Source organism: Camelus dromedarius, chromosome 33 (assembly GCF_036321535.1).
Source record: "Camelus dromedarius isolate mCamDro1 chromosome 33, mCamDro1.pat, whole genome shotgun sequence".
NCBI lineage: Eukaryota > Metazoa > Chordata > Mammalia > Artiodactyla > Camelidae > Camelus > Camelus dromedarius.
Window position 1 is genome coordinate 18,440,373 of NC_087468.1, and position 5,766 is coordinate 18,446,138.

Sequence of the window (5,766 nt, forward strand, 5' to 3'; positions counted from 1 at the left end):
GTCATATGATACCTCTGTGTTTAACATTTTGAGAACCTTCCAAACTATTTTCCAAATTGGCTCCACTAGTTAACAATCCTATTAAGAATGCATAAGTGTTGCAATTTCTTTACATCTTTATCAACATTTATAATTGTCTGTCTTTTTCATTTTAGCCATGCTAGTACATGTGAAGCAGTATCTCATTTTGGTTTTAATTTACATTTCCCTAAATATCTATGAGTTTGGGCATCTTTTTATGTTTTTTCTAGCCATTTTATGTATTCTTTGGGGAAATGTCTATTTAAACCCCAAGTGATTCTCATGTGCATTAACATTTGCGAAATGCTCCCCTGGGAGGTGCTTCAGATTAAACAGTCACTTACATCTAGGACAGTGGCTCTCAACAGGGGATGATTTTATGCACCCCCACCCCCCGCAGGGGACATTTGGCAACTTCAAGAGACATTTTTTGTTGTCACAACTGGGGGATCCCACTGTCAACAAGTGGAGAGAGGCCAGAGAGGCTACTAACCATCCTGCAACACACAGGATGGACCCTCACAAGAAAGACTTATCCAAACCAAAAAAGTAAATAGTGACATTAAAACAAACAAACAAACCTTGATCTAAGGTAGCCCACCATCCCCTTTGCCAGGGACTGAGGTGTTTCCCAAGATGTGAGGCTTTCAGTGCTAAACATGGGACCACTGCTGGCAAACCAGGATGGCTGGCCACCCTGCCTCCCAGGGCTGTGGTCATTCTCGGCTCTCAGATTTTAACACTGTTGGATGCAAGAGAGCTGCAATACAGGCAGGGGAGCTGGAAAGGCACACTCTAAGTCTCAGGGTGCTTCCTCCCAGCCAGGGCCCGGCAGGGAGGCAGGGCTTTGCAGAGACTCCTGCCTCTGTGTCTGCGTGTACCGTGAGCGGGGCCCCACTGTCAGCAGTTACCGGCTTCACAGGAGCCTCATGGCTGCTGCCCACGTTGGAGACTCGCTGATGGCTTTGCTCCTTTCCTTCTTTCTTTAAAAAGAAGTATAATAATAGAAACAGTACAGCACTGGTTGGCTGAGTGGAGTCCAGGGACACAGGCATGGAAACCATCACAGCCTCTCTGCTTGGAGAAGGGCAGGGTCACCGACTGTCAGAGCAGAACAGATCCTGGAGGTCATGTTCAACCCCTCATTTCTTAGAGCCTGTGCGACCGGGTGCTTGAATAGAGAGCAGCGTGCTGGAGTCGTTACCATGTGTGGGTCACATGAGGATAATGCCCTTTAGTCATCAGGATGGAGAAAGAGAAACAAAAACCTTCTGCTTGTAAATCCGAGGTGCCCCACTGGGGAAGGCCCAGTCTCATTTAGAGAACGCAGTGTGCGTGACCCAGCTCGGCCAGGTTCAACAGCGACAGACGGTTCTGTTTTGGAACAGAGCGCGGGTTCTTGACCTTGAGCGTGGAGCAGAACCAGCTGCCGGACTTGTTCAAACACAGCGCCGCCCTCCAGGCTTCGGACGCCGTGGATGGAGGGTGAAAGCTGAGAATTACATTTCTAACAGGTTCCCAGCCCTGGAGCAGAGTGAGAGCCTCTGGCCTTCCCGATGCTTGCTGCTCAGAGTGTTGGAGCCCAGGCCAGCGGCAGTAACGCTGCCCGGGAGCTGAGAGGAGTGAAGACTCTCGGGCCGGCTGAAACAGAACCTGCATTCTGACAATACCCCGACGGAACTGCGTGTGCTTTAACATTTCAGAAGTGCTGGCAAGATTATTTGATCCAGGTGCCCTTACTCGTGCTGACCCTCTAAACCAAAGGTGGATACACTTTAGAATTATCTGATCTAGGAAGTCCCCCTGTTAGAGCAAGCAGACATGAGCAGAGAAGGGGGGAGCGGGCCAGATGGCAGGAAGCCATGCATCTTGGGTCACAGGGGTCCTTGGGCAGATAAAGAAAAGCAGAAACCACCAGACTGAGAGAAATTTTGGGTGGACAAGCAACCTGGAGGCTCATAAAGAAATGTGGGGAAGGGCGAGACTCTCTGGTGCCCAACTGTAACCATTTGTTCATTCTGCCCTAATTACAGTGAAATGAGCCTTGCAGATGAGAAGTGCCCATCATGCACCAATGCCATGACACTTCCGATCAAAGCTAAATAGGGAGTAGGGGGCCCCAGGTGGGGTTGGGGGGAGGGAACTACGAGAACAGCTTGGAGTCTGAGGACCTGGAGCCTGAGAAGATGAGGCTGGCGCCTGACGGGGAAGTTTCCCAGCCCGCAGCCCCCTCCCCCCACCATCTCATGGGACCAGAGCCTGGCTCAGGGGCCCCTGGCAGCCAGGAGGAAGAGGAGAAGCCAGGACTGGTTGAGGGTGACCCGGGAGATGGCACCACTGAGGACCAGAGCTAGTAGCGATCAGAGCTTGAGTCAGGGAGATGGAGGAAGAAGCTGGGAAGCTACAGGAGCTAGAGATGAATGTGAGTCCGCCCCCAGCAACGCTGGTCCAGGATCACATCCATTGAGGAGGACATGGAGGCTGACGCCTGGCCCCTTTGTGTCGGCGAAGTGGACTATGGTGCAACAGCAGAAGAGCTGGAAGCATGCTTTCCTGGCTGGAGTTCAGTCAGCCAGGTCACTAGACACTGTGTGACAAATTTAGTGGCCATCCCGAAGGGTTGGCATGTATCGAGTTCTCAGACAAAGAGCCGGTGAGGACTTCTTGGTCCTTAGATGAGCCCCTATATAGAGGAAGACAAATCAAGGTGATCCCAACACGACCCGACAGACCAGGCAGGCACCAGCACCACAGACTGGGGCTTCCCACAGGCCTGACACTGTGCCCAGACCGCCAGCTTCAACAGTTCCTGCTCTCAGGTCTACACTGGTTTAGACAGCAGGTCCTAGGGTCGGGTCTTCAGGGGCCGGGCTAGACCAACATGGTATTCCCCTTACTAAAAAAAAAAAGTAGAGGAGAGAGAGAGGAAAAAAAAAAAAAAAGAGGAAAGAAGGGGTAAAATAAGAATTAAAAGAAAAAAGAAAATGAAAACAGAAGATACCCTTGATGGGAAAAAACTAAAAAAAAAAAGATACGCTGTGGAAGGGGGGAGAATCCCATGACTAACGGGTGAGGAGCGACCTTCTTGGGGGGCCGGGGGGGCCCGGAGAGTGGGCAGGGGCTGCTCACTCACCCTGGGGACTCGCCGCGAGTGTGCCTCAGCTGCTCAAGCTGCTCCCGTTTCCTTCTCCCCTCTCGGGGTGCTGCTCAAGGGCAGGTGGGAGGGTTTCTTTCCCCTAACCGAGGGCTGTGCAAGGACACCAAGCTGTTCTGCAGCTTTTCCCTAACTTTCACAGTCCCCTCCTGCCGGCTCCCGTCCTGCCAGGCCTACCAGCCACCCCGCCCCTCCTTCCTGGCTCCTGGAACCTCCGGGTTGCCCGGTGATCTATTTGGCTTCCTTTTGTGTTTCTTGCTCTGTTCCGAGTGTCTTTCTTTGCAGTTTCTGTCGCTGGCTGATCTCTGTTCTCCTCCCCGTGGCTGTGGGGTCACCTCCCCTCCCCCCTGGGGAAATGCACTACCTTGTTTTTGACGGGTGGTTTGGGGGCATTTTTCATTTTTCAGTTTTTTGTTTTGTTTTCCTTTGTCTTTTCTTATCCTTTTATTTGGAGGGAATGTGAGGAAATGGGAACAAGGATGTGAGAGGTGGATGTTGTTTATTTTTTAGCTCATTTGCAGGGGGTGGGAGGTTTTTATTTTTATTTTTAAATGTGTCATAAATAAAGTCATTTTTGAAAATAAAAATTGTTTGGCCTTAAAAAAAGTCTAACTAAGGACCCCAAATCCCTCTTCCCTCAGGAAGGTGGACCTGGGATAAAAATCACGAAATACAGCATCAAACCACTCCCTCCCCAGTGAATATCCCACTCGCTGACATTTGCAGCCCATGTAATCAGCCTAGCACAGAAACTCATTGCAGCTACACACATGAGTCTGCCCGCTTACCCCTTAAGAGCTTACTATTATTTAATAAATCCCCACTTTATTTTCTTGACCTTTGGTTCTTGTCTATGGATCCTTTCTGTGACAAGATGAGAACCTACTCTCCAGTAACACCCCTCCCCAGGACACACTCCAGGCTGATTAAACCAGAACCTCTGCTGTTAGGACGCAGTGTTTTTGGAATCTCTAGGTGGCCATGTTTTGAACCCCCCAGGTTGTTTTAAATACAGTCAACCCCCCCCCCCAACACATTTAACCTTCAAGACACAGGCACCACCAGCCAACTTAAGGTTCTCTGCCAGGAAAATCTGCTCAGCTCCTCCACCAGTCGTCTTGCTTCTGGTCCAGATTTCCAACCACTTGTTTCGAACTTTGAGTCACACCATCTGCCTCCCTCCTGTTTGATAATCTGCTCTGGCTCCTTAAACTCTCCTCCAAGTCTGCTTTCTTGGTTTCAAGGCAGGTGGAAGGCAGCGTCACCTTTAACATCCATGACCAGCGTGAATCCGACTGGAGGCTGGGCCACTTCAGAATCACGTGTGGTGCTTCTTAAAAGCGTGGACTCCAGACGCCACCACAGACCGAGTGAACCAGGAACTTTTGGGTGTGCTCAGGAACCTGTGATGCTGTGATGCGCGTGACAGGGCACCTCCGACCTAGACCTGGAATACCTCTGTCCTCTCCCCCAGCCTTACTGAACCTGTAGTGAACTTAGTACCTAGGAAATGTTCTTCTCAAGCACATGAAGCAAGGGCTGTGCATTAAAATGGGGACCTACTGCTGGGGGGGGCGGGGCAGTTCATCTTTGCCTCTGAAATGTCCCCAGCCTCACCTTTGTGAACTCTCACTGATCAGTGCCTCCGAGCTCCTCTCCTTGGGGAGGAGTCAGAGCTTTCCTGTCAACGCTCTGGCACAAGAACAGGTAAGCGGAGTGTGTTCTCAGCTGACTCAGAAGAGACGAGAGAGAGTGATCTGCGCTGCCCGGGCAAAAGCCGAGGCCCGAGGCAACCCTCCGCCTTCTTCACGGCTGCGTGTCCCCTCAAACAGACTTGCTGGGTGCTACTTCCGGCCCCAGGTCCCTGCAGTATTTGTTGTCACTAGGGAAAGTCAGGCTCACCGGGTTAAAACACCTACCTTCTGTTGGCTCTCAAAGTTTTGTTTGCTTTTTAATGGTTTTCTTGTTTCCCCAATAATAGTACAAGTTTCTGGTTGCAAGTTTTCTATGTTCTGGCATCGATTTTTTTTTTCTTCTGGCATCAATTTTTGTTCTCTTCTTGGGGCAAGTGTTTTTTTTTTTTTTTTCCTTCTGAGGCGTAGAGTGAGCTCATTTTGGCAATGATTTTCCAGTACAGAGGAATGGAACAAGCCACAGAAGTACAACGTTTGGCTCACTGGGCTCAAACAGCACCATAGGAAGCTTTTTATCACAGGCCTGAAGGTCTATAAGCAGTTTCAGAATAAACAAAGCAGCAAACATCAGCCCCTAATTAGCCTTCTCTGTTAGGTGCAAAGTAGGAGCGAGCTTCGAGGGGGCCCTGCGTATTATCTGCTGGAGCCAAAATCTTACTCTGTGAGTGAACCTTCCATGGGAGACTCAGGAACAGTTCCTTCCAGACTTGTTCCTGTTCCCCTGAATATAAAGGAAAGAAGTTAGATCTACTAAGGACACATTGCTTTTCTGAAACTGAAACAATGATCAGAAAGAGTGTCTAGATTTGGAAATTCTATCAAAGTGAGAAGCAAGCAGAAAGCTCTTTGAAAACATCAGGCTGGTGCTCAGGAGGCTGAGCTGTGAGCGGGGGGATG

At 50.1% G+C, this 5,766-nt stretch overlaps 1 pseudogene; it reads left to right on the top strand.

Moving 5' to 3' along the window:
- Positions 1–2,401: 2,401 nt before the first annotated feature.
- Positions 2,402–2,921, top strand: LOC135319881 (polyadenylate-binding protein 2-like; annotated as a pseudogene).
- Positions 2,922–5,766: the final 2,845 nt, after the last annotated feature.